Genomic DNA, 24,224 nt, shown 5'->3' on the forward strand with positions numbered 1-24,224 from the left:
GCTAAAAGGCATATGAAAAAGATGCTCCATATCACTAATCATCAGGGCGATGCAAATCAAAACAACTATGAGGGGAGCGATCCAAAAACCACCTTCTACCCGGTCACCCTAGCTACCCCATGTCCCTTAGGAAAAGGGGGTCACCAGGGCTGCAGCTCGATGCCCTGGGCATCAGTGGCAGGAAGTTCTTGGGGACTACAAATCGGGGCATGCTGGGAGCACTCTCCTGCTCCTCCCAGGAAATGTCCTTTGTCCATCCCTACAGGAAGCCACAGTGAGGAGTCACCCGGGCAGCCAGCCAGCTAGTCGGTCCGTCTTTGCAGCACCAGGAGCCGGGAGCTGGGGCGCACGGGTCCCCGTTCCACGCTGCGCCCTGGGGCGCACAGGTAGGAATCGGGCTGGGGCTGGCTTCATTTTAAAGCCAGGGGTGGGCTGGATCGGAACCGTCCCGGTCCACTGCGGGGATGTGCAGGGCGATGGCAGAACCGAGGGGCCAAGCTGTGTGTGTCTCTCTTCTGGTCTGGACCGTTAGCTGTGTGTGCGCCCAGGGCGCAGCGCATCCAGGCTCCGGGGATGCTATTTGGGACTCCCTGCAAGGGGTCCATGGAGAGGGGCGGGGAGGACGAGAGGGAGGAGGGAGGAGGCTGGGGCCGGACCGTCCCACCGACCACCAAAGGGGGCATCCAAGACCCTCGGAAAAACAGCCTTGGGAGGAGCTAAAAGGCTTTGTGTGGCTGCTGCGGACCGGATCCAAGGTACTTGCTCGCCCCCTTTTGCGCTTAGGGGTGCTGAGACGGGGGATAGGGGACCCCCGAGGAGGGACAGAGGATCGCCTGGGCTCCTGATTGATGTCTTCTTCCTCCTTCCTCTGATCCATCCAAGCCCGAATGCTTGGGCTGTTACCAGCCTGACCAAATGGCACAATAAGAATGGGCGATGGGTGGAGAAGGGCTGAGGCTAGCTAGCATCCCCCAAATCCCACTCTCTGATATGGTTGGGTTAAAGCTGAATCAAAGCTTTCACTCAAGGAGAAAGCTGAGAATAGGGTCCTTGAAGAAAGGGAGGTATGGGATGAAGAGCCTGTTGATGGCCAAGAAAAGCAGGGGAAAACTTGAGCAGGGGTAGGTAAATCAGCACTAAGTGTCCCCTTGGCTAGTGTGTCTGTGGTCAGTCGACAGTGGGATTCCTACTTCCTTTGGGACTTCTTCCCAAGATTTTCCTTTTTAAATTTTTCTAATGGTTTCCGGCCCCCCCCCCCCCCCCCCCATGAACCAGTGGATCACTCACTCATTTTGCTACATGCATCTGGGCTGGATTCTCTTCGGTGAGGTTGTGTCCCTGTTTTTACAGCACACTTATTTGCAAGGTGACAAGAATACTCTATATTGTCTTCCTTCTGTCCCCTTCTCCCAACCCTGCTCCCATGGCTATGGTGATCACAAATTAATAGTCGTTAAGGGGCTGTGATGGATGACTGGGTCAACTCTGAACACAGCCCGAGTGTTTTGCTGCCACTGACTTCACTTGTCTAACAGACACGATTCTATCCCTTCAATCCCATGCGATGGCACCAAATTAACAAGCCAACATATGTATGTTGTTTCGTGCAGAATAATTTAAAGACAGATGAACCAAAATGTCACTTGGTGGTGGGACAGGAGGAACCAAGCTGTTGATAAAAAGAATGTTTTGCCCACAGAGCTTTACATTCTATGTCAATTAAAAGGTTTGCAGAGAGCGCCAAAATATTTGCCCCTAGGGGAGAGCAACATTCTCTAGGAGAGAGGAAACAGATGAAGTGAAAGAAGAACTGAGTAGGAGAAAGCTGGCCTGAGAGTCCAGACTGAGGACATAAGCGTGGTGGCTTAAAAAGAAAAGACTTTGTGAATTCAGGAAATAATTTCCAATTGGAACATTGCTGTGTTTTGTGTGTGTGTATGTGTGTGTGTGTGTGTGTGTGTGTGTGTGTGTGTGTGTATGTGTTGGAGACTGCTTGGGACATATTGGATTAAGCCCTTTCAGCTAGACCCCAAAGGGAAATCCTGGTACCAGAATGAACCAAGATCATGAAATAATGAATCGGGAACCAGACTATTCGTCATAGGAAAAAAAAAATGGGTAGATGACCTTCAAAAAAGCTACTGTTGGGGCTGGGAAGGTGGCGCTAGAGGTAAGGTGTCTGCCTTGCAAGTGCTAGCGTAGGATGGACTGCGGTTCGATCTCCCGGCGTGTCATATGGTCCCCCCAAGTCAGGAACGATTTCTGAGCACATAGCCAGGAGTAACCCCTGAGCATCAAACAGGTGTGGCCCAAGACCCCCCCCCCAAAAAAAAAAACTACTGTCATTAAAGGATGAATGGAAATAAATCAGAATGGAAAAAGCAGCAGAAATAGCTGAATGACAGGGACAGGATGACCTCAAAGAAGTTCATATGACTAAAATTCATAGAGTTGAATCTCTCCCTCCTCTTGAAGAAGCTCCATGGATTTCTTCAGAATCTACATATATTACCTAATTTCTAATAACTGGGTAAGGGAAGGGCAAAGGGAATCAGTTACAAAGACAACAAAATAAGACAAGAATTATATTACCTATTCAGATAGTGTGAGGAGGGGAAAAAATAAAATCAACATGCTATTAAATCTTAGGACATCTAGACTCTGTTATAGTATATTAACATTAACACTATGTACTTGAGTGTAAACTCAGTGGCTCTTGCTTGGCATTATTTGGGGATCCTCATTGCCACAGCAAATGATATGATTTCTGGTTTCCTTGACTAAAAAACATTTAAGCACAACCAAGTGCTTTGTCCTTTGCAAAATGTGCTTGAATATCACAATTAAGTCACCATTAATAAGTGTGCAACTTCCAATGAACACAATGACTAGATATGTAAGAACTGTAATTCGAATATGTATGACCCTTGGTTATTTCCAAAGCTGTGGCAACAACAACAAAGAGATTGGGGAAAACAACTTTGTTGATGCTTATGCTCTTTGTCAGCCTAATTTTTCAAATTATCTAGGCAGGGTAATGGAATAAATTAACCCTAAGTGGAAAATCAATGTTGTCATTTTCCTGAACTTAGAAGGTGGCTGTTATTATTGTGAAGGTTTGACGAGCTTTTCAGAAAACAACTAGAGTTGTTTTGCTATATGCATTTAAGACACTGTCATCCATGTCACCCCGAGTCTTAGAACCCAAGAGCAAAATAGACCAGCCCTTAGACATTTTTCCAAGAAATTAGTTTTGTAGTGTATCACCAATTTAAACTGATAATATTCCAGGCTTCCTTATAAATGACAATTTCTCTATGTTAAACATCTACTGTAGTTTTTGCTCTATAAGACGCACCTGACTATGACACTAATAGCTTTTAGATGTTCTCAGGCTTCAACTCCAGGTGGCCTTCACTCCATAAGACGCACTTTTTTGGGGGGGTGTGTGTGTGAGGTGTATCTTATGGTGTGAAAAATACCGTATATAGCAGCTTTACCACTAGTTCGCACTTATTATTTCTGTCTGATGGTTTCCATATTATCCGTGTTCTAGATCTGATAAAGTTGGGAGACGTTGACATTTCGAGTTCTGGTTTCTGAACTGGAGCTTGACTGGAATTCAGGTCTGTGGACTTCCAAGCCAGTTTAGAATGGATGTGTCTTTACTTTTGGGGCAAGAAAACTGCTGGATCTCATTTCTTTCTTCTTAGATTCTTTCACTTTGCAGATTTCCCACAAAAAAAATCACTGTTGTACTTCTAAGTTTATCCTAGTGGAGCTCATTCTAAAAAAAGCACTCTTTATTTTTTATCATAAATACATTATTATTTGGATTTAGAGTCATACTCAGCTGTGCTCAGGGTTTATTCCTGGCTCTATGCTCAGAGATTGTTCTGGAGGTGCTTGGGGGACTGTCTGGGTTATACTGAGGATCGAACCTGGGTAGGCTGCATACCTACCTTGACCATGGTACTGTCTTTGGCCACACAATTAATTTTATGCTTTTGAACTACCTTGACTGTCTCACTGGCCACTAAATTAATGACTGTCTTTCTGGCCACTAAATTAATTACTTTTATGTCTTTGAAATACCATGGCCATCAGTTGGAATGACTGGTTCAGAATTCCTAAACATCTTTGAGCACAAAACTGTTTGCTTAGTATTGTTTGTTCTTTTCTCCAGACTTTCCGATTTCTTTCTGTTTCTCTGTCCAGGCTACTTATCAAGATTATTTTCTGATTATCTTTCTTGACTACTGCAGACACATTCAGTTTCATTTCTAATTTCTGTGTAGCCTGAAATCTCAGGGCTCAATGACTTAATGAAAAGAAATTTGAATATGTCTTACAGTGTGCTGAAATATTTCCATATTTCCTGCAAATGGAAGGGACTGTATGTCTAGAACAAGATCTGGCATATGATAATTTTTAGGTATTATGAATTGGTGACGAATTAGTAAGGGCTAAACATGCAAAGAATACACCTATAAGACATTAATTGCATCTTGATATTTTCTAGGAGAGATCAGAAAATCCTACTCTTAGTTTATTTCAATTTCAATCCCTTTTCAGGGTGTTTTTTTATTTTGGCATTCCATCTATGAATCCTTTTATATTCTGAATAAATTTTTAATTTGTTTATTCTTTTATTTAAAGAAAATGTCACATGTTAGTATCACAAAAGTTGATATATAAATCCCCCCCCTCACTGCTCAATTTGACTGGCTTAAAAAAAACAGTTGACACAATTGATCATAATACATTTGTTTCAGAAAGAACAAAGGCAAAGTTATTAAAAAAAAAAAAAACTAACGAAATGAGACTCACTCCTTTTCAGGGGTTTTGAGAAAAAAGTATCTTTGAGGATTTGACTAGAACAATCTGTGTGTTGCTAGGTTTTAGAATGTAAATTATTTTCTGTGCTAAGTGATTATGACAGTTTGTTGAGAATATCTAGCATGGGTGGGGCTACTAATATCTTGCTGTTGCTCTCCTTCTACCATATTTTCTGGGACAGTTTTCTTATTTTCCTGATTCAGCAGAGAAGGGAGGTAATAAAGAAAAGCTGCTATGGGGAAGATAATGCATTGCTGTTATGCACGAGAAGATTGCTTGATTTTCATTGGGTCTGGATTTGGATTTACTGCACCATGTGTTAATGGCAGTGATAGCAAGATCTGTAAACCCAGTGAAAAAAAGCTTTTACCTGCCCTAAAAGTGAACCCATCTCCTAAGAACCCCCTTCAAAGCTCACAAAGTATTTTAAAATTCATTCTATGAGTTTTGACATATCTATAGGATCTGTTGCTAACATGACAACATCTTATAGAACAGTTTTATGGCTCATAAAATCCTCAACTTCACCTAATACTCTCTGTTCAGCCCCTGGGAACCACCAATATTTACAGTGTTTCCTGCTTTCTAGAGTGTCGTACAGTTGGAATTGTATGAATTGCATTCTTTTCAAGTTGGAATTTTGCACTCAGAGGTTTAAATTTCCTATTGACTTTTCATGACTTGATAGCTCTTTATTTTTTTTTATCCTGAATAATATTCCATTGCTGAACTGATACCGCTTTTATAGTCATCTACTCGGGGACATTTGTTTCCGAGTTTTGGTCATTGGATTATGAATAAAAATATGCAGGGTTTTAGGCAGTATACTTATTTTTTGAAGTGATTTTTATGAATACCAAGTATATAATTGCTATATTGCTTTGCACAAGTATGCTTAGTTTTATAAGAAACTGTCAAATTGTCTTCCAAAGTGACTATCATTTGACAGTTTTGTTAGAGGTGAAACAGAATTTATATTCCTTTATGTCTTTCCCAACATTTGGCAGTCAGTTTGGGGATTTTTTGCTATTATAATAAGAATGTAAGGTAACCTCAAAAGTTTTGATCTGCAATTTCTGGTGACGTGATTTTGAACATCTTTTCTTTTTTTTTTTTTTTTTGGAGATTTTTTTTTTAATTTTTATTTTGATCATAGTGGTTTACATAGTGTTGACAATAATATTTAGGTACATATTTACATAAAATCAGGGGGGATTCCCATCACCAAATTGTCCTCCCTACACCTCCGTTTCTGTCCTACCTCCCATTTCCTCTTCCCTCACCCCAGGTCGGCTAGAATATGTGGTCCCCTCTGTATCTAACCCACAACTTAGTAGTCTTGCACCTGTTTGGTCTTGATGCCTCCCTTAGTTCCCCCTCTAACTGGAGGCAGGACTAGCTAGTTCAAGTTGCGTGGTTTTGTTTGAAAAAGAGAAAAGTAATAAACTGGGGTAAGGGTCTAATACCCCGAAACTGGGTGGAATCCTTCCAGAGGCTCTCATCATCGATTTGAGAGATGGAGAAAAAGAAGGTGAAACACTCCACCAGTACCAAAAGAAGTGTCAAATATCCAGTGAGGGCTTGAGCTATATCGATAAGCCCCACAAAAAAAAAAAAAACAGGCAAACAAACAAACAACAAAAAGCAAAACAAACAAAAACCAAACAAAAACAAACAAACAAACAAAACACGCCATGGTCTTGAAATGAGAAACATGGCATAGCACATAACGAAAGAAAAGAAAGGAAGAGAAAATATAAGTATGATTGGGGACAATTTCAATAATCACTCCCAAACAGAGAAATCGACCAAAATAGATAGGTGAATAAAAATAATAATAACAATAATAAATGGAGGTAAAAAATATATAGATAATAACCAAGGTTTTGTGCTTTTTGTATTTTTATTTTTTCCCTCCTGCCCAGGCACAGTAAATATTGGGGTCATTCGAAAAGGAATTCCCTTGGCCTAAGAGATATGGGGTTTCTCTGTCCTTGGAGCATACTGTCATGGGATCAACACTAGACTTTGCTCAGGAACCTTTACTCTCCCGGTGGTGTTTTTTTTTTTTTTTTTTTTTGGTGTGTGGAAGATTTCTGTTCTGTGTTTAGAGGTCTCAGTATCTGCACAGATCCTGAGGTGGGACTTATGATGAAGTCAGTCTTTGTGGTTCTAGAGGTTCTGTTACCTCCGTGTCATTTTAATCCATCTTCTGTGGTTGGTGATCTTGGTCTTTGCACTGATCCTAGGGTGGCACCTAGGATAGCATCTTTCTTTGTGCTTCCAAAAGTCCCGTTCCGTTACAATTTTCTCTGCCAGACCTTTGGGACTGGGGATCCTGATTATTGTGCAGGTCATAGTTCAAACCCTAAACTAGGGCTTTTTTTTTTTTTTTTTTGGTCCCAAGATGTATACCGTCTGGTCGTAGTTCTAGCAGCCAGTCAACTATAAATCACAATCTTGGCTTTTGGACCTACCAAAGGGTGCCAAGACTTCTGGTTTTGTCTTGTCGTTAGCTGGTAAGGTAGGTTAATCTGCTCTAAGGTCAGGATGCTCGGATTTTCCTCATTGTCAGGAAATCATGTTAGAGTTGGCCCTTGTTGTTGACCCCGCAGTATTAAGGCTGTCCCGGCTGGGATTTGTTTCTTGCCGCTGTTGTGAGGAACTGTGCCGTTTCTATGTCTGGGATCCAGGGTTCAAGGCTGGATGAATGGTATCTAATCACCTGAGGTCTAAGTTGATTCCACATGACATATTTTCAAGGTAGGAGATATCCCTGTATTGTAAACAACTATGAGTTCCCATCTCTAGTAGACAAGAGCTCTTTTTTTTTTTATATGTAAGATTTCCCCTTTATTTGGTGTGCCTTTGCAGGGGGAAGTGGTGCTATATTATAATGTCTGTGTATTTGTGGGTGGACAGAGGGGATAACAGAAACAGGTCACATACCCAAAAGCGAGGAGAAAAAGAAAAAGAAAAAAAAAAGGAAACAAAAATGTATGCGCTCACAAATGTATATGTAGGACAAACATTTAAAAAATAAATTAATTAATTAAAAAAAAATAAAAAAAAATAAAAAAAATTTAAGGTGAGTTAGTGAGGTTTTTAAAGGACCAAAGTGGTGCAAAAGACTACCTTACATTTGGGGGAGAGTAGGTAAAGAGGTGGTGTATTACCAGTCTTATGCCAATGTTGGAGGTACAGTTTTTCCCATTGTCTTTTGGGTGTTTCTTGTGGTGTGTGGGTTCCCAGGCATCTTCCTATCCCACCCCCTGACCATCTTCAGATTGGTAAAAATTTGCGGCAGGGAGGTCTTGGAAGAGTTCTTGCGTTGGGGATACTTTTGGACCTAGGTCCGGTTTCAAGAAACAGTCCACGTTAGGGGGAGTTGGTAGGGAAGGCCGCACAGCATGAGTCCGCAGGGAGTTGGCTGTCTTTTCTTGCAGGAGACGAGGTGTGGGTTTGACTGGGTGTCCCCTCGCCTGGGTGCTGGGTACTGTTTCGTTGGGTAGGAGGTCGGTCTTGATGCCTAATAGATTGAGGATTAGGGCGAAGAGTTTTAATATGGTGGGAGATCTGGATGGAATTGAGGGGTGAAGGGATAGTTGGATTTCCAGAGGGGAGACAGGGGAAGGTATATGGGAGGGGTATGCAGGGAGAGAAAAGAGAAAATACCTTAGAAAGAAGAGGAGAAGAGAAAGGGGAAAAAGTAAAGAGAAGAATAGAATTAAAAAAAAAAAAGTAGTGAGAAGAGAGGAGAGAATAGCAAGGGAATGCTGGTTAGGTTGAATGTGTTCGAAGAATAGAGCCTGTAGTTTAAGTCTGTACATCGCAGGCACTGCTTCGGTGGTCTGACTGGTCACGTGCTTCAATTCCTAAAAGAAGGTATAACCTAGAGATAAAGTATATGTTAGAGAGTTTTCTCGTGGCCCTCTCGTAGTGCATGCTATGTATGGTATCTCGTGTGGTATCCCGAGTTGCCATCTTAGTTTGTTCGCCCTTTGTATCCAAGGGCGCCTGTGGGCAGAAAAGCTGAGAGGTTATTTAAAATATAGTAAGATAAAGGCATTAAAACATAGTGTTATGGTATGTTGCCATTGCAGTCGTGATTTCCCTTGGTGTTCTATACTTGTGTTCCTGTATACGAACTCTAAGGGATTATTGTGGGCCTTTGTTTTGAAAGTCTGAATACATACCTGTTCTCTTAATGCTGTTGTTTCTGTTGTTGCTGTTTTCTTTGTGGTATAATGTGTTGTCAAGTGTTTGTGTTGCTCCTTTTTCATGAATTTTGGACACTGCTCCCACGTATATGTTGAGTGTTACAGTGTTCGAAGTTTCTACCCTGTTAAACCCTGTTATTTGATTGTTAGGTATTAGTTGTGTTTAAACTATATGTTCTAGGTGTTTCAGAATAGTGCCACCATTCTGTGTTTATCTTTTGTCTTCTGACTTACTTCGTTTAACATAACATGATCTAAGTCCATCCATGTTGCTGCAAAGTCTGTGATTGTATCGTTTCTGACTGCCATGTAATATTCCATTGTGTATATGTACCACATCTTAATGATCCATTCATCTGTTGTTGGACATCGAGGTTGGTTCCACGATTTGGCTATTATACTGAGTGCTGCGATAAATAGTGGGGTGCATACGTATTTTGGAATGAATGCCCTTCCATCTTGGGGGTATATGCCTAGGAGAGCAATTGCTGGGTCGAATGGCAGCTCAATTCTGAGTTCTTTGAGCACTCTCCAGACTTTTCTCCATAGATGTTGGACTAGGGGGCATTCCCACCAGCAGTGGATGAGAGTTCCTTTCATACCGCATCCCCGCCAACAAAGGTTGTTTCCATTATTTTTGATGTGAGCCATCCTCACTGGTGTAAGGTGGTATCTCATTGTTGTCTTGATTTGGATCTCCCTGATGATGAGTGAAGGTGAGCATGTTTTCATGTGTTTGTTGGCCATCCTTCTGTCTTCCTCAGAGAAGTGTCTATTCATTTCATCTCCCCATTTTTTTATGGCTTTATTTGGTTTTGAGGGTCTCAGCTTTCTGAGTGCTTTGTATGTTCTAGATATCAGGCCTTTATCTGATATGTCGAGTGAAAAGATTTTTTCCCATTCTGTTAGCTGTCTTCTTGCGTTAAGTAGGGTTTGTTTTGCCATGCAGAAGCTTTTTAGTTTGATGTAGTCCCATTTGTTTATATTACATGCTAAAGTTCTTGCCATTGGTGCTCCATTCTCAAAGACCTTTTTGATATATAGGTCTTCGAGGAACATCTTTTCTTTTTTGTTTGCCATCTGAATACCTTTCCTGAAGTGTCTGCTTAGATCTTTTGCCCATTTTTAAAGAGGTACTAGTGTTTATTGATTGCTGTGTAGTTGGTAAATACTTCAGTCATCGATTACCAATAGGGCATGGATTCTTGGAAACCATTTGAAAATATCTTGAAATTTGTCTCATAGATTGTTTTTGGATTTTGTTTTCATATATGTTTTTTTGTGGGGAGGCATACCCAGAGGTATAGTGGTGTTCAGGGCTTACTCTTGGTTCTGCGCTAAGGAATCTTTGAAAGACAGTTTCTTGGTTGATTGTATGTAGGTTAGAAGAAAAACCAAGAAATGCATGCCCTTTCTAATGTAATAAGAAAATGTAGGGGCTAGAAAGATAGTACAAGGTAGGATGCTTGCCTTTTACACAACTAACTCAGGTTCATTTTATGGCACCCCACATCGTCTATGAGACTTGGCAGGATTCCTAAATTCAGAGCCAGGTGTGTAAGCCTTGAACACCACTGGGTGTAGTACAAACACCAAACAAAAAGTAAATAAAAGTACATAAGGGCTAGAAAGATAGTACAACTTTTTATTTTATCTCAAAACTGGTCAGAGTTGAATGTTAATCTTTTATTTTTTTAATTCACATTTAATTTCTATTCTTCTAGTCCTCTTCTCCAAGGCAGGAAAGAAACTAGCTTCCTAACATTTCCCACCACAAATACAAGCATTGTTCTGGGGAACTTGTTCTTGGCACAGCTGGATTGAGCTTTAAAAGCTTGCCATGGTGAGACACGAGCTAATTTGTTACAAACCAGGTGGCCAAAGGATAAAAGAATTACCGGTATTATTTTCTGAATGGGGGTCACCCACCACAGAGCTTGGGGGCCATTCCCAGCATCGTTTGTGCTGATGGTTTGGTGCTTAGCATGGTGATACTATCCTGCTCAGGCCCAATGGTATGGAGGGCCACCATACCCATAACCTTGAGGTACTTGGGAGAGACAAGAAACATGTAGCACTGGGAATTGAACTCAGGACTTTAGCCATGTTAAGCATGGTCTCTAGCACTTGAACTATCTCTTTAGTCCCAGAGTTCTTTTTGATTGATTGATTGGTTTAGGGGCCACACCCAGTGGCACTCAGGGGCTACTCCTAGCTCCTGGCAGGCTGGGGGCCCATATCGGATGCCGAGAATTAAACTGGGTCCCTCCTGGGCCGGCTGCACACAAGGCAGATGCCCCACCATTGCACCATCTCTCGGGCCCCCCAGAGTTCTTTTTTGAGAATAATCTATCTTTTGAAATTATTTTCCATTTCCTATCCTGTCCACCTAACAGAAGGATAATTATATATGTCTGGCTCCTGTTGCTGACAAGTTATTGGATTCACTTCAGAGGCCCAGGCTGTTGGCATGAGTTTGCCTTCCTCAATATGATCTTGAACAGGCCACTCGATTTCTTAACCTTGTTAGCTTTGCATTTCAAGTCGGAGGAAGAGAAAGCATTAGACCAAATTAGAAATAATGATACCAAATTTTGAGAAAAATTTAAGACCTCACTGTGTGAGCTGTGGGGAATCACATATGTATATATGTATATATTTATTAATATATATTATATGTATATATATTTAAATATGATAAATGGATATCATATGTAAATAAAGAAGCTTAGGGTTGGAAGGATCTTGAGAAGAAAAACAGACACAACATACTGGAATATATTTCTTTTTTGTTTGTTTGTTGTTTTGGGGAGCCACAACCGGTTACTCCTGGCTATGCACTTAGAAATAACCCGTGGCTTGGGGGACCATATGGGACACCAAGAGATCGGAACATGGTCTGTCCTAAGCAAGTGTGGGCAAGGCAAACAGACGCCTTACTGCTTGTGCCACTGCTCTGGCCCCATATATTTCTATTTTGATAAAAATTCGTCTGCATATCTAATAATAATAATAGTTCTTTTTTGTTGTTGTTGTTGTTGTTTTTGGGTCACATCCAGCATCGCTCAAAAGTTACTCTTGGCTCTATGCTCAGAAGTCACTCCTGGCAGGCTTAGGGGACCATATTGGATGCCAGGATTCAAACCACATCCTTCTGCTTGCAAGGCAAAATCCTTACCTCCATGCTATCTCTCCAGCCCCAATAATAATTCTTATAAATTAAAAATTGAGGTTCAGAGAGAGTGAACAACTTGCTGAAGATTCCACAGTTAGGGATTGTAGTCTACAATTATAAACTGGAGGCTATGCACCAGAAAGTGAACTTTTTATCTATTATAGCTACTAAGTGCTTCACTCCCAGTATGGAGAGACAATGGTATCAAACAGTTTCAAGAAAGAAAAAACAGGGGCCAGAGCGACAGCACAGCAGTAGGGTGTTTGCCTTGCATGAGGTCAACACAGGACAGACCACAGTTTGATTCCCAGCATCCCATCCAGAGCCTGCCAGGAGCCATTTGTGAGCAAGAGCCAGGAGTAACCCCTGAGCACAGCTGAGTGTGACCCAAAATCCAAAAAGAAGAAGAAGAAGAAGAAGAAGAAGAAGAAGAAGGAGGAGGAGGAGGAGGAGGAGGAGGAGGAAGGAGGGAAGGAAGGAAGGAAGGAAGGAAGGAAGGAAGGAAGGAAGGAAGCACACAGGATCCTGCAAGGAGTTTTAAAAAAAACTTTTGAGGGGCTGGAGTGATGGTGCAAGCGGTAAGGCATCTTCCTTGTCTGCTCTAGGCTAGGACGAACAGTGGTTCGATCCCCCGGCATCCCATATGGTCCCCCAAGCCAGAAGCGATTTCTGAGCACATAGCCAGGAGTAACCCCTGAGTATCACCATGTGTGGCCCAAAAACCAACCAACCAAACCAAACAAAAAACACCTTTGACTGGGATCAGTGCCCATAGTCAGGCAGAGGGAAGAGAGCCTTAAGCTACATTGCTGAGTTCCTGCTTCTTCAAGACAGTAACTAATGGCCATTTGAGAGGTTTCTGAGAAAATAGATGGTTTTAAAACCCAACTAGCAGTGCTATGTAGATGCATGTAAATGGAAAAAATATTGTTTGGTGGGGCTGCAAAGATAGTATAACCAGTAAGGTGTTTGTCTTGCATGTAACCAACCCAAATTCAATCCCTTTAAGGTCCCCTGTGCCCAACCAGGAGTAATCCCTGAGCACTTCCATGGTGTGACCAAAAGTAAAATAAAAAACCAAATTAAACAAACTAAAAAAGAGTGTCTACTGCAACTATAGTCTCAATAGAAAAGTGAAAGGAAGAATTGGGTAAAGATTTGATTAAAAAGTGGAAGGAGGGTTTAAATTTACTCAGGGTTTTGAGTCTAATAATTAAGAACAGAGACATGGACCAGAGAGATAGCATGGAGGTAGGGTGTTCGTCTTGCATGCAGAAGGATGGTGGCTTGAATCCCGGCATCCCATATAGTCCCCTGAGCCTGCCAGGAGCAATTTCTGACTGTAGAGCCTGGAGTAACCCCTGAGCGCTGCTGGGTGTGACCCCCCCCCAACAAAAAGAACAGAAATATAAACATGCAGGGGCACTGTCAGGAGAAGCTGATTTGTAGCAAAGATATGGGAAAGGGAATGAATGGTTTCCTTTATTTATTTTTTTAAATGTTATCTTTATTTAAGCATCTTAATTACAAACATGATTGTAGTTGGGTTTCAGTTATAAAAAAGTATGTTCCCTTTATCAGTGCAACATTCCCATCACCAATGTCCCCAATCTCCCACCTCCACACCCGCACCCCCTCACTTGAGATAGGCTTTCTACTTCTCTCATTCATTGACATTGTCACCATAGCTGTCAGTGTAGTTATTTCTCTAAATTCACTCATTATTCTTTGTGGTGAACGTCATATCATGACCTGGTCTTTCCAGCCCTCATCTCTTGTCTCTGGGCATTATTACAATCATGTCTTTTATTTTTCTTAAAACTCATAGATGAGTGAGACTATTCTGCGTTTTTCCTCTCTCCCTCTGACTTATTTCACTCAGCATAATAGATTCCATGTACATCCATGTATAGGAAAATGTCATGACTTCATCTCTCCTGACGGCTGCATAATATTCCATTGTGTATATGTACCACAGTTTCTTGAGCCATTCATCTGTTGAAGGGCATCTTGGTTGTTTCTAGAGTCTGGCTGTTGTAAATAGCATGGCAATGAATATAGGTGTGAGGAAGGAATATTTGAATTGTATTTTTGTGTTCCTGGAGTATATCCCTAGGAGTGGTATAGCTGGATCATATGGGAGCTCAATTTCCAGTTTTGTTGCTGTTGTTGTTGTTTTTTGGGGGGCCACACCTAGTGATGCTCAGGAGTTACTCCTGGCTATGCACCCAGAAATCACTCCTGGCTTGGGGAACTATATGGGGTACGGGGGAATAAAACCTGTCAGTCCAAGGTTAGCACATGCAAGGCAAATGCCCTACTACTGTGCCACTGCTCTGGCCCCAATTTCCAGTTTTTTGATGGATCTCCATATTGTTTTTCAATATTACTTGATTAGAGTCGTTTAAATGAAATGCATTTAGTTTTCACAATCTTCCTTGAAGGTAGTTTTCTTTTCAACTAATTCTCAAAAGGAAAAATAATTGATTTCATGCATAGTGGATGTGAAGCAAAACTGTTTGAAACCAGATCTGTTGATGGCTTAACATGTGCCTTCCTTTTTTGTTTGAACTATCCACTGGCCTGTGTGACCTGTGACATGCAGGAGCATGAGCATGAAAGCCTCTTCATCATGTGTGATGTATCATTAGAAATATGGTAGGGTCGGAGAGTTAGCATGTAGGTAAGGCATTTGCCTTGCATGCAGAAGGATGGTGGTTCAAATCCCGGAATCCCATATGTTCCCCTGAGCTTGCCAGGAGTGTTTCTGAGCATAGAGCCAAGAGTAACCCCTGAGCGCTGCTGGGTGTGTCCCAAAAACCAAAACCAAAACCAAAACCAAAACCAAAACAAACAAAAAAGAAATATGGAGCTATGTACAGCCAGGGGTGGTGGGGGAGAGGTTCAAGATCTGTGATCTCTGCACAAAATTGGCATCTGTTTAAAACTAGGGAATGACATTGTGGGTAGAGAGAGAAGGAGCTATTTCTGACCTGTTAAAGGAGTTAGGAGGAGACAGTGGTAATTGTAGTAGCTTGGATGCTAAGGAAGGAAATTTCAGAAGAGAACATCTTATCAAAGTTTCTATAGTCATTCACTGAATTCCTCTAAGGATTAATCACTTTGAGTGCTTATGGGAAAATTAGAGAAGCTATCACTGGATTTGGAGACTAGAAGTTATAGTTGGTCTCAATATGAGTGAACCTGCCTCACTAAATGCTAACAGTTAAAACTGACCGCTGAATGACTTCCATCTTGATAGACCAGTTTACTAGGAAACTAATGTGTTTGCTGATCCTATGACATTGGTTCTTTTTCCAATTGCTTGTAAGACTTGGATTAAGAAATGGCATTGATGGCTGGAGAGATAGCATGGAGGTAAAGCATTTGCCTTACATGCAGAAGGATGGTGGTTCAAATCCCAGCATCCCATATGATCCCCCAAGCCTGCCAGGAGTGATTTCTGAGCATAGAGTCAGGAGGAACCCCTGAGCGCTGCCAGGTGTGACCCAAAAACCAAAAAAAGAAAAAAAATGACATTGAAGGAGAAAATGTAATATGATTCTTTCATAATTGGTCTTAGACGTTTGAAAAATGAGATTGCAGAGGCCGGAGTGGTAGTACAACACATCAGGTGATTGCCTTGCATGCAGCCAACCTGGGTTCAACCCCGAGCATTCCATATGTTCTCGAAACCACTGCCAGGAGTGATCCCTGAGCTAGAATTATAAATAAGCCTTGAGCACAGCTTGGTATGACCCTAAATCAATACCAAAAATTAATTAAAAAATTTAAATATAGGGCCGGAGAGATAGCACAGCAGCAGGGTATTTGCTTTGCATGCGGCTAACCTGGGAGGGACCCAGTTTGATTTCTGGCATCCCATATGGTCCCCCAGCCAGCTAGGGGCAATTTTTGAGTGCAGAACCACGAGTAACCCCTGAGCACTGTTGGGTGTGGCCCAACAATCAATCAATAAATAAATAAATAAAGTTAAAAAGTTTTAATATGCTGCAGAAGAAAGTCTCTTTTTAATGAGAAAGTTTTGTAGTTTAAATGAGAAAATGGAGGGCCTGACAGTTAGCATGATGGTAAGGCATTTGCCTTGCATGCAGAAGGTCAGTGGTTCAAGTCCCAGCATCCCATATGGTCCCCCGAGCCTGCCAGGAGCAATTTCTGAGTGTAGAGCCAGGAGTAATCCCTGAGTGCTACAGGGTGTGACTCAGAAACCAAAAAAAAAAAAAAAGGGAAAGTGTCTTTAAAGCACATTTTTTAAATGGATAACAGTTTAGTTTTTCAGGCTGACACACTTTATAAACTTTTCTCTCTCTGTCTCACTCTCCTCCCCCTTAACTTCTCTCCTTTACTGCCCCCCTCCTTTTTTCCAGATGATGTACCAAAGATTTGGAATGACTGCATTTTCCATAATTCCATTAAGTCAATGGTAATTCAAATTACTGATTTCTTCCTCTTAGCCAACCCAATGTCTCTTTTCTCTTAAGAAAAAAACAGGAGCAAATCCAAAATGAGTTAACCAGGATTGCATAAAATTAAGCGGAAAATATTTTCAGAAGGGAAAAAAATCATTAAAATCACAACTGAGGTTTGGCTTTCCCTCCCTGACTGACCCATGCAGTATGGCCCTCCTAATCACCTCTCCCGAATGTGGACTGTGGCTTGATACCAGAACTAGCTCCAAAGGACCCCCACTGCAAGAACTCTATCCAAGACCTCCCTGCCTGGACCCCACACCTCACAAGGGAATCTCAAAAGACAATGGGGAGGCCTATACTTACATCGTAAGTATAGACCTATATTACACAACCTCTTATTCTGTTTCTCTCCAAATGTAAAGTGATCTCCTGTATCACTTTCTCCCTTTTTCTTTGTTTTGTTTTCTTTTTTCTTTTCTTTTTTATTGTTGTTAGTTTTTTTTTGTTTGTTTTTTGTTTTGTTTTGTTTTAGTTTTTGTTATTTGATTTGATTTGTTTTTGTTTCTTTTGGGTCACTCCTGGCGGCACTCGGAGGGTACTCCTGGCTCTATGCTCGGAAATCACCCCTGTTGGCACGGGGACCCTATGGGATGCCGGGATTTGAGCCACCATCCTTCTGCAGGAAGGACAGACATGCTATCTCTCCCGGCCCCACTTTACTCCTTTAATTACGTTTTTTATTTAATTTTTTTCTTTTAAAGAAACTCTTTTTTTTTTAAATATGTGTGAGCATATATATTCCTAGTTTTTGTCAGGTGTCTGTTTTCTTCTCTCTCCACCCCCAAATCCACCAGCAATATAATGTAGCACCACTTCTTCCTGCAAAGATATATTAAACAAAGGGGAAATTTTATGTGTAAAAACAAGCTCTTACCTACTAGGGATAAGAACTCATACTTGTTTACAGCACAAGGACATCTCCCACCCTGAACATATGTCATGTGGAAACAACTTAGATTCCAGGGAACTAGACACTGACTATCCAGCCTTGACTCCTGGACCCCAGACATAGAAATGACAGAGTTCTCCACAACAGCTCCAGGAGCCCAATCCCCTCCAGGGCATGCATAATGCTGCTCTGACGCCAACATGTGCCAGTGCTAAATTGATAACCTGACAACGAGGAAATGGGAACAACTTGATCTAAGAGCAAGTTGTCCTTCCTCATCAACTAACGATAAGACAAAATCAGAAAACATGTCACCCTTTGATCTGTGCAAAAGCCAAGATTGCTATACACAGATGACTGGATGTTAAAACCAGGACAGGACAGTACACATCCAGGGACCACCACCACCACCACCACCACCACCAACAACAACAACAACAAAGCTCTAGCCTAGCTTTTGGTCTATAATCTGTTCAACAAATAAGAGCTCCAATTCCATAGGTCTGACTGAGACAACTGCAATTAAGCGGGTTTCCAGAAACATAACGAAAGACTTTATCCCAGGCTCCATCCTAGGAGCAACATAATGACCAAGACCACCAACTACAGAAGATGGATTAAACGACACTGAAAAAGCAGAACTGCTAGAACCACAAAGAAAGCCTTCATCATAAGCTCCATTCCTTGGCTGCACAGTCACCAAGATCTCTAGATACAGAGGACAGATTTTACCATCCATGATGAAGCAGAAGTCTTCCATACACCACGAAAACACCGAGAGGAGAGTAAATGATCATGCATGGAGTCTATTGTTAATCCCATGACAGTACACTTCAGGGGGTGTGGGGAGAAACCTTTTATCTCCTAGGCCAAGGGAATTCCCTCTATAATATCCCCAATAGTTACTGTGCCTATGCAGGGGGAAAAAGAAAAGAAAAGAAAAACACAAAACAATCAATTTTCCACATATTTATTTATTGATTGATCGATTTTTTTGATGTCTTTATATTAGTACAGAGATTGAAGTTGATGTCTCCAATATTATTTTATTTTATTTTGTCTTATCTTTTTCTTTTTGCACTCCGGCACGATTTGATTTCAGAACTGAGACTGTTGTGTGGTGCTTGTCTTTATTGCTGTAGTGCTCACTGGATATTTAATTTGATATTTCTTTCTATATTGTGGTGGTGTTTCAGTTGCCTTTTTCACATCCTCTCTCAAACTGAGGTTGAAATCCTCTGGAAGGACTCCGCCTAATTTCAGCATATTTGACTTCTTTTTTTTTTTCCTCTTATTTTGTACCCCAATCTATTGCTTTTTCTTTCCTTCAAACAAAGCCACATAACTCGATTTATCTAGCTCCGCTTCTTAAATAGATGGGGAGACAGGGGAGGGTACCAGGACCAAACAGATATATGATCACTAATAGTGAGCAGGACAAAGAGGGGATCACCTACTCTAGCAGTCCGGGGGGTGATGGTGGGGTATATGGGTTGCAGAAGGGGAACTGGGATGGGGGGAGGACAAATTTGGTGATAGGTATTTCCCTGATTCAATGTTGATATGTACCTAAAATACTACCTAAAATAGCCATTATGAACAAAATAAAAATTAAGAAAAAATCACAATTGGAAAAAAAAATCTGCAGAAGTTTGGAAAAGAATAAGAAAAAAAAATGGAAGAAAGAAGGCAACATCTGTGAGATGCTGTCAGAAGCATGAGGACATGAAATCCACAAATAAACAGTTGGTGGGAGAGAGTCTATTTCAGGGGGCTCTATAGCTAAAAATGACTTGCATGGCAGTCCCAATTCTGCCAACAACATGCTACCTTTGTGGATTTAATTGTGGCATTTCTCTCTTCTTCACTTGCCTTCAGTTAAAAGGGAATCTTTACAAAAAAATTACCAAAAATTGCAAGGCCCCACTCTTTCTTTTCTTTCTTTCTTTCCTCCTTCCTCTTTCTTTCCTTTCTTTCCTTCTCTTTCTTTCTTTCTTTCTTTCTTTCTTTCTTTCTTTCTTTTCTTTCTTTCTTTCTTTCTTCTCTTTCTTTCTTTCTTTCTTTCTTCTCTTTCTTTCTTCTTTCTTTCCTTTCTTTCTTCTTTCTTCTTCTCTTTTCTTTTCTTCTTTCTTTCTTTCCTTTCTTTCTTTCTTTCTTTCTTTCTTCTTCTTTCCTTTCTTTCTTTCTTCTCTTTCTTTCTTTCTTCTTTCTTCTCTTTTCTTTCTTTCTTTCTTTTCTTTCTTTCTTTCTTTCTCTTCCTTTTTTTTCTTTCTTTTCTTTCTCTTCCTTCCTTCTCTTCCTTCCTTCCTTCCTTCCTTCCCTTCCTTCCTTCCTTCCTTCCTTCCTTCCTTCCTTCCTTCCTTCCTTCCTTCCTTCCTTCCTTCCTTCCTTCCTTCCTTCCTTCCTTCCTTCCTTCCTTCCTTCCTTCCTTCCTTCCTTCCTTTCTTTCTTTCTTTTTGATTTTGGGCCACACCCAGTGACGCTGAGGAGTTGCTCCTGGTTCTGCACTCAGAACTTGCTCCTGGCTCAGGGGAGCCACTGCTGTGACCCTGTGGCTCCTCTTTTTCTTTGGCTATAGTCTCCTCTGCAAAATTTAGCTGCTGCCTCCTGCCCTGCTTCTCTCCCACCTTCCACATAGAGAATGTGAAGCACTTAAAGTCAGAGTGAAAAGCTGTGTCAGAAAAGAAGGTGAGTGTTTGTAGTGATGTCCTTCTGTTTGATGAACAGGACTGGCATGCTGTGTATATGCATTTCAGTGGGAACGAGAACTCCACACTTCCATAATGCCAGATTTGGTGTTACTCCCAGAATACTCCCCCCCCCTTTTTTTTTAACCTGGGCATTTCCATGGTAATTTTTCCAAACAAGAGGACTTTGCAGGCACACTTAAAACATAATTAGACTTGCTCATTTTAGCCAGATCATAACATTTTTTTTTGTTCTAAGAAAAATAAGATTATTGGGGGCAGGCATTGAAAATAAGCAAATATTATTCTCTTATTTATTAAGGATTATTAACAATAATTTAATATTAATGATTATTGGGTCTAGGGAGCCCCAAACTGTGCTCAGAAGTTTGGGAGGGACAAACCACAATACTAAGACAACCAAGGCAGCAGTTCAATGCCAGGACCAGGGATTCCATACTGTTTGAGCCCTGTAGCTTTGGGGATCCCCAGTCTACCTTGACAGTGTTGGGGATTTCCAGGGCCAAATTCATGATAGAGGGGATGAGGAGGAGCATGTGGAGCTGGGAAATCAAATCTTGTTTGGCACATGCTAGGTATGTGACCTTACCTCTGTACTCTCTCCCAGCCCAAGAAACAAAGAACTAAACTAACTCACGGAGCATTGTGTCCTGAGTAGATTATAGCATTGATTCACTTCCAAGCCAGCAGCTGACAGAAGTCATAAATCTGGGTTCACACTTGTATCCATTAGCTGCATGTCAGAAAGGCTCTGTGTTAGAAGCTCTAACTCCCTGTTGTAGAGCACCTGCTGTGTAACACCAATGATCAGAAAGTGGTCACTGCTAAAGAAACAACTCAGAGGGACGGAGTGATATCACAGTGGTAGGGCATTTGCCTTGCAAGTGGCTGACCCAGGATGAACCCAGGATGAACCTGGATTCGATCCCTGATGTCCCATATGGTTCCCCAAGCTAGGAGTGATTTCTGAGTGCATAGCCAGGAGTAACCCCTGAGTGTCACAGGGTGTGGACCAAAAACATAAAACAAACAAACCAACAAAAAGAAACAACTTAGGGGGACCCAAGTTAGCAGTCTGGATATTTTGTATTGAGTAGAAAGGTCCAGAGTAAAACATGAAGGGCTAGTCACTGAAGCTAATGTCTGCTCTGAAAACCAGGGTAGTCACTGAACCCTGTTATGTCTCTATTGTCTGACTTGTATCTAAAAGAGGGTGCCAGATGAAATCAAATTGGGTCAAGCAGGCTGCATTTGTTTGGCCAGGCCTTCCTTCTTCTTCATCTACCATTTGAAGTTTAGGCAAAGTCTTGTCTGTGCGATTGCCTGATTTTGAAACTATTGCTGGAATCTTCTCTATGCCCAAAGAGCTCATAACAAACAGTAATGAAATGGTTCTATTACCCTTCCCCAAAACTACTCTGCCTGTTTTCTGAAATGCTGCGCTAAGAAATATGTCTTCCACCTTAGTGCTTCACCATAAGGGTTCGTTCATTTTGTTCTTGTGCCAGGACTTCTTTCAGAATGTGGACGAACCTATGGGTCTTCTCTGCAGAAGAAAACATCTCTACAGCCACTTTCTTGTGAAGCTTTTCAGGTAGTTTGTAAATTCTGTAAATCTACAAGATAAGAAATTATGTCCAGGAGCTGGCGAGATAGCACAGCGGCAGGGCATTTGCCTTGCATGTGTTTGACCTAGGAAGGACCTGATTTAATTCCCGGCATCTCATATGGTCCAACGGCCTGCCAGGGGCAATTTCTGAATCAGAGTCAAAAGTAAGGCCTGAGCACCACCTAGTGTGGCCCAAAAACCAATCAATCAAGTTAAAAAAATTTTGTGTCCAATAAAAATACCATTATTCTCTCTTTTTAAAAAATGATTTTTATTTTGACCACAGTGGATTACAAATCTTTCACAGTAATATTTTAGGGACATAGTAACATTGAATCAAGGGCATTCCCACCACCAATGTGTGTTGTCCTCTCTCCACCCCTTTTCCCAGCATGCATCCCATATCCCCCTCCTTTGATACCCTGGTCTGCTAGTAGAAGTGATCCCCTCTATGTCTAACTTGTTATAGATTGAATGTCCATTCTGTTGTCATTGGCTTTGGAGTTGGTGTTTAAGTCTGATCATTTTTTCATTTCTATTCAATGTTTGGTCTTGGTACTCTTCATTATTCTCTTTATAAGTGTGTACTATGCTTGCCGCTCTTCAGACAAGTCAGGAAGCAGACAAATGTAGCTTAGCAAGTGTGGCATTCATTCATTCATTCATTCATTCACACTGAGAATCGAACCTGGATGCTATATGATCTTTTTGAGAGTCATCACTTCCTGGATGAAAGCTGTGTCCTGTGGTTGCCTTGTGAAATCCAGATTTGGTGTGCCCCCTTGGCTAAAATGGACAGTGACAGCTGAGAGCTTTTAGTTTTAGCAGAAGAGGAAGCTAACTGTGTAGTGCTGTGAGTCTAGTTGGCTGGACAACTTCAGAGTGTCTCAGAGAAGACACTATTTTTGAAACGTTTCTGAAAGTAATTCTGTTCCTGTGAGCATTTATCTCATAGGGCAGCATTTTCATAAATTACTGGTATATACACTTACTTTTTCTTTGTAGACACTGACCTTTTATCCCCTTTGAAGGTTGTTCTGTAAATGATCTAAGATGATCTATTTAAGTAACCTGGTGGATGCACCTGATTCCCTTAGCTTGTCTTCCCAAAACATAAACCATTTCTTTTCCAAAGCTGCTGTAAGCAGGACCTCCAATCAGGACCAAGGTCAGAATTACTTCTCCATGGATTTGAGTACCTATTTGCAAGACTAATGATGCTCCATAAGCACTGGTGTTGGCAGAATTTTCCATAGAGTTCTTTGGAAATATGAAAGCTGTGGCCATGTAAACACGACTCTGATTCTACTCTGGCTGTAGCAATGAATCCCCATGTCACAAAAAGAGAAGGAAAAAGATCCAAAAGCTTCACACTGCGACTTTTTTAGACGATTTACTTCATTTTCACCACCCCACCCGTTTCCCCAGCCCATTTCCTGGGTTCTGTTCAGTGTTAAGCTCTTAAAACTGCTCTTGATTTGACATACTTTGCTATTCCTTCTGTGGATTTCTGACATTTTATTATGATCTTCTCAGAACTGACGCAAATAGAACCAACGTTAGATTTTGTAAAAAATAAAAATCACTCAAATAAAAAAATGGAATAAAACACACTTTAAGTTTTTTCTTATAAATACAAAGATATGCAAAAACAATATGATTGAATAAATAAATCACCATCTAGCATCAGCTGGGATCAGAATTTGGTCCTTGCTCATATCACTCAATTCCAGGATTCCTGACATATCATATCCAATAGTGAAAATTCCAAAGATGCCATTTAGTCTGTAAATATTCCTCTGTAATATATCATTTCTGTAGACATGATCCCAATAGCAAGACGTTTTAACAAACAAAAAATTCCTTAATGCCAAGCAGGTAACATTAAATATGTAATTTCCATTTGTGATTTCTCAGTTGTCTCGTAATTTATTTTTGGTATTTGTTTATTTGAGGGGGAGATTGATGGATCCCTCTCAGGTGTTTTAACTTAGAGATGTTTTCCCTTGTTTTTTTTTTTTTTTTCATAGCATTTTTTTGGTCATTGCTTGTGGCAAAAAACAAGTGTCTTACAGTTTCCTATGATCTAGGTTTTGTTGATCCTCTGCAAATGAAAGTAGTCCACGTACATAATCTTTACAAAGGTGTTTTAAAGTGCAGGTAAATGTTTTACTATGCTGAAAACCATCTCGCTAAAGAAGTTTAAACTTTAATCCATCTGGGTAGCTCTGCATTTTTCTTCCTGTTCCTCTTGTAGGAAGATACCTTGGTAGATGGTGCCACTTACCCAC

At 41.1% G+C, this 24,224-nt stretch overlaps 1 protein-coding gene across 1 annotated transcript in view; it reads left to right on the plus strand.

Annotated features, from left to right (window-relative positions):
- The first annotated feature begins 297 nt into the window (after positions 1-297).
- Positions 298-24,224, plus strand: part of ZNF697 (zinc finger protein 697) — a 39,635-nt gene continuing 15,708 nt past the window's right edge. The window contains exon 1 of the mRNA XM_049765973.1: positions 298-386. The gene's annotated coding sequence lies outside the window, so the exon portion shown is untranslated. The remainder of the gene's footprint in view (positions 387-24,224) is intronic.

This window comes from Suncus etruscus, chromosome 19 (assembly GCF_024139225.1).
Source record: "Suncus etruscus isolate mSunEtr1 chromosome 19, mSunEtr1.pri.cur, whole genome shotgun sequence".
Taxonomy (NCBI): Eukaryota; Metazoa; Chordata; class Mammalia; order Eulipotyphla; family Soricidae; genus Suncus; species Suncus etruscus.